This window comes from Emys orbicularis, chromosome 1 (genome assembly GCF_028017835.1).
Source record: "Emys orbicularis isolate rEmyOrb1 chromosome 1, rEmyOrb1.hap1, whole genome shotgun sequence".
Taxonomy (NCBI): domain Eukaryota; kingdom Metazoa; phylum Chordata; order Testudines; family Emydidae; genus Emys; species Emys orbicularis.
Genome location: NC_088683.1, coordinates 273,540,154 through 273,553,669, shown reverse-complemented (window position 1 = coordinate 273,553,669; position 13,516 = coordinate 273,540,154).

Sequence of the window (13,516 nt, the reverse complement as noted above, 5' to 3'; positions counted from 1 at the left end):
TTCATGTATTCCAGTTGTACCTAACATTCTCAATGATTTAACTGAAGTTCTGACTACACAAGAAATGCAGGGATTTGACTATTTGTTTGTTGGACACTTTTCCTCTTAAAAGGAGAAAAAGCTATAGATATTTTATTAATAAATCAAATTAAAACTAAATGGTAGCGTTTTCTATCAAAAACTGATTACCATCATTCATAAATCAAAATTTCTCTTAAGAACGTCAAACAAAAAGTGGATTTTTTTCAATAACTTTAGTTTTACTAAGTTTTAATCCTGGTTAGTAACAAATGAAACTGGGACTATTCTTCAGTTTTCAGACATAGCAGAGTAGAACATTACATGAACATCAACTGAAGTGTTAAAGTTTGCTTTCTATTCATAAGCACTTTGTCCTGGCAGCAGTGTATATTTATAAGGCTTCCTTTAACTTATCCTCTCATTCCTCTTTTTTTAAATGAAACATTGGCATGCAATACAATTGGAATTCCAAGAGAATATTTGGACTGAACAGGTGAATTATGCACATGCAGAGCCCTGCAATATGAAATCCTAGGGTTGGAAGAAATCTAAACATAACCAGGTAAAGTACCATTTTTCAGACTGTACTTTTATGAATGAAAGGATCTAAGCCATGACATAGATAGCATTTTCCATTAAGTTACTTTTACAAAGGAAACTGTGCTGGTATCTAGGTATTTTTATTTATCTCATCACTGTTGTGATTGAGCGCCTGACAAAAAATACAAAAGTAAACCATAGACAAAAGAGTGAGGCCTCTCTAGCTTCTTTCCTTTCTCTTTTTGGGAATGTCCTCATTTTCCTAATGTTCATGTATTTTTGTCAAATGTACAAGCCTTGAGGAAATTTGTCTGTTGAATTATGTAGTAAGAACTAACTACCGTACTCTATCCAGTTTTATTCCATTAATATGGCTCTGAATCAAAATCCCAAAGTAAAACACCATTGCCTTGACAATTAATAGAGTTCTGGAACTTGACAGCTCCGGCCCCTATCTCCAGAGGGGACCAAACCAAGATCCTGTTTTTGAACACTTCCACATTTTGGATACATTTGGATCCAGACCTGAGTTTTGCAGCTCCAGTGCACCTCCAGTGCAAAATTTGATTGTTTTGAAATATCTTAATTATGTTTTGGTTAACAATTGAAAGGACACACATAGGATTAGAATATACCTCAAAACTAACACCTGTTCACAGTGCATGCCACATATTTTCAGCCCGTTCATACCAATGTTGCTGACTTTTCATATATTAATGCTAGCTTCACAATGAAAAATCCTGACTGTGAACAATGAAAAGGGGCATGGATGACCAATATGCACAATTCATGTCCATTTCGACAAACCAAATGTTCCTCTGCTGCATATGTACTTTAATTAGCCTAAGTGATGAAGTGCTTGAAAGTTAATTTGCAAAAAGTCATACTGTCCAGAGCTGCCCTGTCATGTAAAGATCTCACTTTCAGAATTTACTCAAAGACACTGCTTTTCCGGCACAGTGAACTCTTGATTTGTCACAAGTGTGGCACCCTATCTATTAAAAAAGTATGCTGGTGAGTCTGTTCACCTAGCAAGCTGAGTCTCACAGCCCACAGAGATGTCACATTTTGTTAAGATCTGACTACCATACTCTCATGGTTGATTATGTGTGGACAAGTACACAAGAGGGTATGGGTAATAAAATTAATTTTTAAACTGAGAGAAGACCCCAGATCACTGAATGATGGTTTCACAATACATCTTCCTGCTTTAGAATATCTTTTACATTAAAAGTGCAGTTCCAGAACCCTGACAAACATGAGTAGTTCTGGTATCTTATAACTGATCTTGATTTTTCTAGCACAGCACCCTGACTAGACTGTAGAAAGAATGCTACAGTAATTAACTAATTTATGCAAATGTGCCCATCTTTGTATTATTATTGCCCATGTTTATTACAATAGCATGCATTGTACAAACATAAGGTCCAACCAAGAATGGGCCCCCCGTTGTACTAGACACTGTACAAACATATAGCAGTAGACAGTCCTTACCCTAGAGAGTTTACAATCTAAATGCTTGTTATCCTCCTTACATTACCCCTACTTGTCTTTTTTTTTTTTTTTTTTGTCAACCTGTTGTCTTGTTAGATTATGATCTCTTCCACTGTGTCTGTCTGTTTTTATGTGTGTATACTGCCTGGCACAGTCTGAGCCTTTCCCTCACTGCAATATAAACAACAACAATTAGCTACTGAGAGTAAATAAGGAGAGAGGCCACATCCCTCACCTTGGCATTTCCCATTGACTAGCTTAGGCAACCCCTTGCTCAGCATGCTGGCTTTTGTGGATCCCTTTATGAGATGGGTAATTCTCCAGATGCATTGCCTAGGGAGCATAATGCAGGACTGTGGATTCCACTGGGTAGCAGTATGCCTAAAGTTAGGTATTTCAGTGCTCAGCCTAAGATCCCGTTGTGGATCTAAGCCCAAATGCATTCTGCTCAATTTTTTCTTTCCCTCTGTTGCAGATGCTATAAGAGAAGTTGTCAGATATTATAGGGTGGATATTCAATGTGTATTCCCTACTACCTAAGGTAGTGGCTGAATTTACACACATTTTGGCTTTTATTTAGCTTGGAAGGCTTGCTCATTAATTTTTCACAGCTGTGATTTCCTGCATAACACATTGTGCTCCATACACTCATGTAGACACCTTAGGATGTGTGCGTTAATTCTAGAAGAAGACATCAAATCATTGGGGATTCATTATAATACTGATGATTATGTTTCATATCTGAATTCCTTTCTTTAAAACATAGCTTTATATATTTAAAGACAGTTCAGTCCCCACCCACCTCCATACAGAAGCTGTACACTGGCAGACAGAAAAGGTCAGCACTTCTGGATCTAGTTTTAGTAACAAAAAGGTGATAGGAGATTTTTATATAACACTGCATTAATCCCAGACTTTTCCCTAGGCTTGGCTGCTACCTTTTCCTACCTCCTTATATTCAGATGAAGTCTAATGAGCAACACCAGCTGCAATGAATCAGTAGGAATTAATCTGCAGCTCTGTGCAGGTTACCTGCTAAAACAGAGGAACAACAAGAGAATATCTTGACACCTTACAATATTGTTCAGGTTCTTTGCAAGGTGGTGACAGGAAATAAATCAATGAGGACATGACCGTCTGGCCAATAGATAGTTGATACAAGCAGGCAAACAAAAGTGCTTTCACTCAAAGCTTCTACTTTATTTCATATCTAGCACTTACATACATCTGCAACACCCCAAATTACCCCCAGATTCATATTTACCCAGGGTCTTGAGGAGGTCTTGAGTGGATAATTGTAGACATCCAGTGGCCAGCTTTCCATCTGCAGAGGACCTTGAGAAGTGTTCAAGTGTCCACTGAGCTCAGAATTCTTCCTCTTTTTATACCCAATTTTTTAGTATTACATGCTTTGGCAAAAAGGTCAAGTCAGGAGGGCACAGAGTCATGTTTACTCCTGATGGTCACTCACTTCCCCCTCCCCTCCTGGTCTGTTAGTTTTGCTAAGGTTTCAGAAAGGCCTTTCTAGCTGCTTTCAGCAATAAGCATAACAATTGGTATTATAGCTGTGGACAATCATCTAGGCATGTTACTGGATTAACAAAATTTCTCCTTACATAATGACTGCAAAAAAAAAAAAAAAAGACCTCAGTGACTTCATCCTGAGAGGTGCTGAATGCATCTTTAATAGTGCCCACTATTAGCATGCCCACTAACTTAAGAGGGATTTGAAGCACTCAGCACCTTATAGTGCTGGGTCCTGTTTGTGAAGTCCAGTTCGATGGGCCTGTCCTGACACTACCTGAGTCAATGAGAGCTTTTCTCTTGATGTCCATGGGAGCCAAATTGTGCCCTTATCACAAATTATACAGGACAAACAGAGAGACTGACACAGGGATGAACTTACAGTAGAGTGAAAACTGATAATTATTTAACTCTATACTTTTTATATAAGTATATTGTATTAGTTTGAGCATTATGAAAGTAATGAGATGAGGGAAACATTCACTGTTAAAATCCCCCAAGGAACTCATTATAAACATGAACTAATTATTATATTGAAAAATGAACGAGAAATTAGACTGAAAACAAGAATGAATGAATATCACATGAGTCTTGGTCTATTTGTTATATTTTCTTTGTTTTAAATACATAATTGTTGCATTTAATTTGTACTTTTTGGTTACTTTTTGCCCATATTTGCAAATTTATTTACAATGGTAGAGAAGGCAGCAATAAAGTTGTGATGCGTTGGCCTGGTCCTACTAGGGCCATTTCCCTCCCACCCCGCCACTTCCCAAATCATAGAATCCTAGAATATCAGGGTTGGAAGGGACCTCAGGAGGTCATCTAGTCCAACCCCCTGCTCAAAGCAGGAGCAATCCCCAACTAAATCATCCCAGCCAGGGCTTTGTCAAGCCTGACCTTAAAAACCTCTAAGGAAGGAGATGCCACCACCTCCCTAGGTAACCCATTCCAGTGCTTCACCACCCTCCTAGTGAAAAAGTTTTCCCTAATATCCAACCTAAACCTCCCCCACTGCAACTTGAGACCATTACTCCTTGTTCTGTCATCTGCTACCATTGAGAACAGTCTAGATCCATCCTCTTTGGAACCCCCTTTCTGGTATATTCTTCTCTTTTGCAGACTAAACAATCCCAGTTCCCTCAGCCTCTCCTCATAAGTCATGCTCCAGCCCCCTAATCATTTTTGTTGCCCTCTGCTGGACTCTTTCCAATTTTTCCACATCTTTCTTGTAATGTGGGGCCCAAAACTGGACACAGTACTCCAGATGAGACCTCACCAATGCCGAATAGAGGGGAATTATCACGTCCCTCGATCTGCTGGTCTTCCAGGGGCTCAAAATTATTATTAGAAAGTCCAAAATACATACAATATGTACAGTCCTCATCCTTTATATCAACTATACAATAGCCAAACTTGATTTTTTTAAACTCTTAAAAAGCAAGATTTTCCAGGCATGTAACTAGCCTCTGGGCTCCTAGAAGGTTGTTGGGGTTTTTATTTTGTTTTGTTTTGTTTTTTTAAATAGAAATACCCAAAATACCACTTGGACCCTAGAACCAGCCCTGGTGTTAAGCGCAGTGGAAATAGAGAGCTGAATTGACTGATGTTACAGATGGACAGGATTCTCTAAGAACATAAAAACAAATGGCCATACTGCGTCAGACCAATGTTCCATCTAGTCAAGTATCATGTCTTCTGAATATGGCCAATGACAGATACTTCAGAGAGAATGAACAGAACAGGGCAATTTATTGAGTGAACCATTCCCTGTCGTCCACTCCCAGCTTCTGGCATTCAGAGGGTTAGGGACACCTAGAGCATGGGGTTGCATCCCTGACTGTCTTGACTGGCTAACAGCCATTGATGGCCCTATTTTCTATGAACTTATCTAATGCTTTTGTGAACCCAGTTATAGTTTTGGCCTTCACAACATCCCCTGGCAGTGAGTTCCACAGGGTGACTATGCATTGTATGAAGCAGTATTTCCTTATGTTTGTTTTAAACCTGTTGCATATTAACTTCATTGACTGTCCCTGGTGTGACACTGGATGGAATCTGAGGGATACTTTAGGATATTATGAATACCAATATTGTAAAATTTCAATGAGTTGTGCCAGGTATGCCATGTAGGATATCTGCAAAAATGATATAATTTGCCAAGTATGATAATCTGTTTATATGTTTGTATCACCTTTGTATTGTAAGTTATAGATCTGTAGTGTATATCTATGTTTCCAAAATTGTGCTGTGCATCTGGGTGACACCCTCAGACAGATTGGCATCAGCACTGACTAGTCGGCTTGATGGCCCATCAAGGGACATCAGCTGTACAATAAACCCATTGAAAGACCAGGGACTACAAGAAGCCATGTAGGGACATGCCTATGGACAAAGAAGTCTAAGGCTTTGCCATGTGCTGTGAAGCTTGTGTTGGGAACAAAGGAAGTGCAAGCCTCATGGCAAAAGAATGTAAAAGGCAACTGCATCATCTCCATTTTGTCTTCAATCCTGCTTCTTACCTCTGGAGGAACTTTTCTACAAACTGAAGCTCTGAACAAAGGACTAAATGACCCATCCCAGCTGTGGATGTGTTCCAGAGGAACTTTCAAACCAGAAAACTCACCAATACTACAAGAAACTGATATATGGACCTTGAAGTCTTTGTAAGTATGTGATTGTATTATCATTTAACATCTCTCTTCTTATTTCTTTTTTGTTTATAATAAACCTTTAGTTTTAGATGCTAACAGATTGGCTGGCAGCGTGGTATTTTGGGTAAGATCCATCCTAATATTGACCTGGCAAAATGACTGTCCCTTTGGGGTCAGAAGAACATTTTGTATAGTGAGCAGAGTTTTAAAACACTGTACTGGACTTAGGTGCTGATTGGAAGCCAGAGAACTGGAATGCAATAAAGGAGGCGGTGTGATTTCTTTTTCAACTTCTTGATTACCAGTGTGGGGATCAGAAGCAGAGTTTGTGACTGGTTGGGGAGTGTAATAGAGTGTGTCGGGGCTCTACCCTGCCGGAGGCGGAGGGGAGCCACGCCGACTCACTGCAGCCGAAATCAATAGCCGGTCAGCTCAGGGCTCAGGCCCTCTGGTGTGGGGGCTGAGGGAAAAACAACAGTTAAAGGAGCCCAGGCCCTCTGTAGCAGGGGCTGGGCAAACAACAGTCTAGGAGCCTAGGCCCTTTGTAGCAGGGGCTAGGTAAACAGCAGTTCACGGAGCCCAGGCCCTCTGTAGCAGGGCGGGGCAAACAGCAGTTCAAGAGCCCAGGCCCTCTGGAGCAGGGTCTGGGCAGGCAAACAGTTCAGGGAGCCTAGGCCCTCTGTGGCAGGGGCTAGGCAACAGCAGTTCAAGAGCCCAGGCCCTCTGGAGCAGGGGCTGGGCAGGCAAACAGTTCAGGGAGCCTAGGCCCTCTGTGGCAGGGGCTAGGCAACAGCAGTTCAAGAGCCCAGGCCCTCTGGAGCAGGGGCTGGGCAGGCAAACAGTTCAGGGAGCCTAGGCCCTCTGTGGCAGGGTCTAGGCAACAGCAGTTCAAGAGCCCAGGCCCTCTGGAGCAGGGGCTGGGCAGGCAAACAGTTCAGGGAGCCTAGGCCCTCTGTGGCAGGGGCTAGGCAACAGCAGTTCAAGAGCCCAGGCCCTCTGGAGCAGGGGCTGGGCAGGCAAACAGTTCAGGGAGCCTAGGCCCTCTGTGGCAGGGGCTAGGCAACAGCAAAGGGGGCTCAGGTTCCTACCTGGCCGGTGGGTGAGGGGGAAGCCTGCCACCCGTGTGTAGGGGTGGCAGCGGGGGACGCAGGCCCACCCACTCCACTGCGTCCCAGCCCGGGGCCCTAGCAGCGAGGACTCTCGCTGCCGGTCAGTGGGGTATCCTGACCGCAACACACTGCCATGGGCTCACAGGCCTCTGTAGCCTGACTGGGGTCGGCTACCCCCGGGCTACTTCCAAGGTCCCCCTCAGGGCCTACCTCGTCCGTGGGGCTGGGTTCAGGCCAGTCCACCAGCATCGGCTCCTCGGTGGCGGGGCTGGGGGGCTGGTTCGGTATCTCCTCCCCGGGATAGCTGGCACAGGGGAGACTGGACTCCTCCTCGGGGCCGCTGGTCCGGGGCGCGCTGGGCCAGTCCTCGTCTGGGTACCGGGTCCGGGGCAGGCTGGGCCAGTCCTCGTCTGGGTACCGGGTCCGGGGCAGGCTGGGCCAGTCCTCGTCTGGGTACCGGGTCCGGGGCAGGCTGGGCCAGTCCTCGTCTGGGTACCGGGTCCGGGGCAGGCTGGGCCAGTCCTCCTCGGGGTACCTGGCGAGAGGGAGGCTAGACCGGCGCGGGGCGTTAGCAGGCGGTTCGCGGTCTGCCGGTGTCTCCCAGGCAGGAGCTCTGTCCGGGACGTCTGCTCTCTCCGGCCGGCTGCCTCCTACTGAGCTCTGGTGTCGGGCTTTTATACTTCCGGGTCGGGGCCGTGACCTCGGAGGGGCGGGCCCCGGACCCGGAAGTTCCGCCCACGCTGGGGATGGATGCAGCTCTACCCTGCCGGAGGCGGAGGGGAGCCACGCCGACTCACTACAGGGAGTTTAACTTCAGTGTTACCCATCAGGCTTGAGAGTATCTGCACTCCTTTTTGCAGCCTGCTCTGACCTTGGCATTTCCAATGAGGGCTGCTCCAGTCACCACCGGGTCACACCTGGTTTGTGTGTTATGTGAAGTGGTAAATAACACTTCCATATTCCCCTTCTCCACACCATTCCTGATTTTATAGACTTCTATCATACCCTCCTTACTTGTGTCTGTTCTAAGCAGAGCAGTTCTGGTCTTATTAATCTCTTCTCATATGGAAACTGTTCCATACCTCTAATCATTTTTGTTGCCTTGTCTGTACTTTTGTCAATTCTAATATATCTTTCTGAGATGGGGCAACCAGAACTGCATGGAATATTCAAGGTGTGGGCATAACAGGGATTTATATAGTTGCATTATGACATTTTCTGTCTTCTTATCTATCTCATTCCTAACATTCTGTTAACTTTTTTGACTGCTGCTGCACATTGAGCAGATGTTTTCAGAGAACTATCCATGATGACTCCAAGATCTCTTTCTTCAGTGGTAACAGTTAGTTTAAATCCCATCACTTTGTATGTATAATTGGGATCATGTTTTCCAGTGTGCTTTACTTTGCACTTAGTAACACTGAATTTCATTTGCCATTTTGTTGCTCAGGCACCCAGTTTTGTGAGATCCCTTTGTAACTCTTGCAGTCACCTTTGGACTTAACTATCTTGTGTAATTCTGTATCATTTGCAGACTTTGCCATCTCACTTTTTACCACTTTTTCCAGATCATTTATCGATATGTTGAACAGCTCTAATCCCAATACAGATCCTTGGAAGACCTGTTATTTACCTCTTTCCACTGTGACAACTGACTATTTATTCCTACCCTTTATTTCCTACCTTCTAACCAGTCACTAATCCATGAGGGGACCTTCCCTCTTATCCCATGACTGCTTCGTTTGCCTAAGAGCCTGTAGTGAGGGACTTTATCAAAGGCTTTCTAAAAGTCCAAGTACACTATACACACTGGATTACCTTGTTTGCATGTTTGTTGACCCCTCTAAGAATTCTTATATTTGGTGAGGCATGATTTCCCTTCACAAAAGCTGTGTTGACTCTTCCCCAACATATTGTGATCATTTATGATAAATCTGTTCTTTACTATAGTTTCAACGAATTTGCCTGGTATTGAAGTTAGGCTTACTGGCCTGTAATTTCCAGGATTGCCTCTGGAGCTTTTAAAAAAAATTGGCATCACATTAGCTATCCTCCAGTCATTTGGTACAGAAGCTGACTTAAATTATAGGTTACAAAGCACAGTTAGTAGTTCTGCAGTTTCACATTTGAGTTCCTTCAGAACTCATGGATGAATACCATCTGGTCCTGATGACTTAGTACTGTTCAATTGACCAATTTGTTCCAAAATCTCCCCTATTAGCACCTCAGTGTGGGACAGTTCCTCAGATTTGTCACCTAAAAAGAATGGCTCACATGTGGGAATCTCCCTCACATCCTCTGCAGTGAAGGCCAATGCAAATAATTCGTTTAGCTTGCCTGCAATGACCTTGTCTTCCTTGAGTGCTCCTTTAGCTCCTCAAGCATCAAGTGGCTCTAATAATTGTTTGGCAGGACTCCTGTCCTGAGGTACTTGCAAATATTGCCATCAGTTTTTTGTCTTTTGCTAGTTGCTCTTCAACTTCTTTTTTGGCCTGCCTAATTATACTTTTACACTTGACGTACCAGAGTTTATGTTCCTTTCTATTTTCCTCAGTAGGATTTGACTTCCAATTTTTAAAGGATGTCTTTTTGTGTCTAACTGCTTCTTTTACTTGGTTTAACCACGGTGGTGGATTTTTTGGTCATCTAATAATTATTTAATTGGGGTTACATATAATTTGAGACTCTATTATGGTGCTTTTTAAAAGTTTCTATGCAGCTTGCAGACATCTCACTCATGTTACTGTTCCTTATAATTACCCATCATCAAAATGGTGGTGTTGTAACTTGGGAAAATATGCCCTCCTGATAATCTGAAGGTCCTGATGTCAAAACATTAGCTATATCACAGTAGACCTGATTCCCCTATTAAGGGCCTGATAGAAAACCCATTAAAGTCAATAGGGGTCTTTTCTCTGACAGTGGCTTCAGTGGACTTTTGATCAGGTCCAGACTTGTTTTATATCAGTGACAGCAATAGAGTTACAATAGTGCTGGTTAGAGAAGAATCATGCCCAGTTTCCCCAGAAAGAGCAAAGAGAACAAAACTTTAGCAGCACATTGTTTCTAGGGCTGTTTGATATATGATCTTCCAAAATATATATTTTTTTCCCCTTAACCTCGGGCATTTTGCCTATTCCCGGTGAAGTGCATTTATTATAGAAATACATTTCTTTAAGATTGTCTGTGCAATTTGGATACATTTGTTGGATACATTATTTTTTCCCAACAGCCACATTTTGTTGCTGTATCACACTGAAAACTCAACTGTGTTCTGGGTTCAGTCAGCTCTGGTCAATAACAGTCCATGCTATCAGCTAAAACTGATTTTTACCCTTCAGTCATAATGCAATTTTTACACTGTCAGCATGAAAGATGAGGACCAAGTATAGACTAAAAATAATGTTTTTCTTTAATGGAAGGTTAATCTAATTAATGAGTCATGGCAATTTTTCTTTTAAATTTAAATGATTTATTCATTGTTAATGGGATTATATTTAGTGAATGGATTGCTGCAGTTACCTGGTTATAAATCTACATTCTTCTAACATGCCAATCAACATCTGAGCACTTTTTGCTCCAGTGCTATCATTTTCATACTATCACTAGGCATAATAATGATAAATAAGGTATTCACTTCATGCTTTTCTTTTTCATATTGTGTTTTCTACTGCTTATTTCTAGATGGCTATTCTTGTTTTAAACCCATATACTGGATGGCCATTAGTTCCTGTGTTGACGCAAAATTAGACTTTTACTGATAGTAGCCATATTATAATGGCACAAGTGAATATGAGATGCAGAAATTTTAAAAATTGAGGACATTACACTTGCATTTCTCCAAGACTGCAGCATCTTAAACTGCTTCTTCTAGTGTTGCTATTGGCTGAAATGGCCCTATGACTCCAGGAGATAACAGTTGCCTTAGCGGAAGGTAACTGAAACTGCAGTACACTTATGGCCACAACAGTAAGAATTTTTTTACAATATTTAAAAGGGAAAAAATCAAAAGAGTAAATCAGAATTTCTGTTTTGCAAATTTCCTACTATTTCCTCTAAAGGCAAAAGCGACCCAAAGTGAAATAACGCTGTGATCTCAAACCTATAGGCAATGAGCATTAGATATGGAGACCTCTAAATTACTTTATTTGAACTGTTTATTCACTGTGCATAGCATTGTGGCTTACCGAAGTATTATCTTGGAGTGCTAAGGGAATAACTAACCTAATTACAGTAAAAGGGGGGGAAACGTTTTGTTAACCTTTCTTTAAGAAAATTCTAAGTCTTACTTCTCTCTCTCAAAGAATGGATGATCTGGTTCATGTTGCAACTTTTTTTATAATTTGGTGGGTGGAGGGGTGAAGCCACATTGTCTAACCAAGTAGACAGATCAGTCAATACTACCCTGCTATTTAATTGCACCACCAGGCTAGAGTCCAGTAAGCATCACCAGCTGTTCTCTGGCAGATGGCTATAACTAGTGGTTGATTTTCACTGCCATGTCTTAGCGAATAGAAGTGAGTGTTCTTTTGGCTCATGTACCAGGATAATTTAAAGTCTGGTACTAAAGGTGTTGGTTGTGCATCATCTATCCCCAGATCCCCATTCTCTATCAGCCCCATAGGGAATCCTTGGGAAAGCTAATATAGCCTCAGATTTTATTTTTCCCATTCCTTCTGGAGGAGAGTTATCAGCAAATGGAGGAAATCTTGCTAGTTTATCTCGACTGGAGCTGTGCTCGCAGGGAACTGAACAAAGGCAAGGGACCCAGAGTTGGTGCAAAGCTCGGTGCCTCCACATGGATGGCCCTAGCCTCCAAAGATTCTTGAGGGACCTGAGTGTTCTGGAAGGAACCCATTCTTTAGGGAAGATGTACAAACCCTTTTCCATACTCGGTCCCCTGCTGGAATGAGCTTGAAAGAAACTCCACTAGAGGAATATCCATGGAATTTTCCTTTCCCCCAGGTCCTTCCTGTCAGTATTTTTTGTAGGTGTTGAGAATTCAGTCTTTATCCCTTTAAGATGAAGTGTGCTAATTTCTAGAACTCAGGAAATATTAATTGCATCCTGCAATGTTAAATAATATTTGGGTAACAAAAACTGGCTAACTTGGTGATTCTTTACACTCCAAGTCCTGATATAGATCATTTTATTATTTTGTTTATTATTTGTATTGCGATGGCACCTGGGAACCAGAATCAAGAATCAGTGCCCACTTGTGCTAGGCATGGTGCAGACTGGTAACCAAGAAGACACTTCCTGCCCCAGAAAGCTCTCAATCAGAGCCGGTTGAAATTTTTCATTCAGAACTTTATTTATTATTATTAAAAATAATCTCTTTTTTCTTTCCAAAATGAAACTCTTACAAGTTTCTTTTAATCTGATTTTTTATGAAAAAAAAAAACAAGTTAAAACATTCTTTATTTTCAAAACCAAAAACTGAAAACATTTTGACATGCCACCCCCACCCTGCCTTCTTCCCACTTTCTTTTTTCAGTTTTAAATTTTGACAGTGAAAAAGGGCATGAGAGGAAAGGGGGGAAACAAAAGTTGGGGGGGGGAGGACCCGAAAACTTTTAATACTCTGGTTTTCATCAAAAAATTGGAAATCTTTGAAATTTTTCACAAAACATATTTACCATTTCTTGACTAACTGTACTCACAATCTACATGACAGAGAGGACTCAACAGAGGGACAAACTAACCAGATGTGTTGGTGGGGGAGAACTGGGAAGATGATGTACCAATAAAACAAATAGCTCAGTAGAAAAGCAGAAGTCACTTGGCTCATCACTTGCCTAACCTGTCAGAGATACATGACTTTCAGGCTTCATGGAGGAGGTAAATTTGAAGAGGGATTTAAAAGAGGAGAAGTAGCAACTTTAAAAATTTGATGGAAAGTTTTTCCCAGGCATGAAGACAGAATGGGGGAGAGAGAGAAGGAGATGATCAAGGCTGCCTTCATTGGCAGAGAGTACAGGGGTTGACAGCTTGATAAGCTTAGATCTCATAGTTGGGGTAGAACTAAATGGAGAAGGGCCTTAAAGACAAAGACAAGTATTGCCTTGTGTTTGATGCAATGGAGGAGGGAGATCTGATATTTATCTTTAGATTCAGACTCACCCTGACTTCTTATGCTCAAGCCATGGAAATGATTGTGAAGTTTCTCTAAAG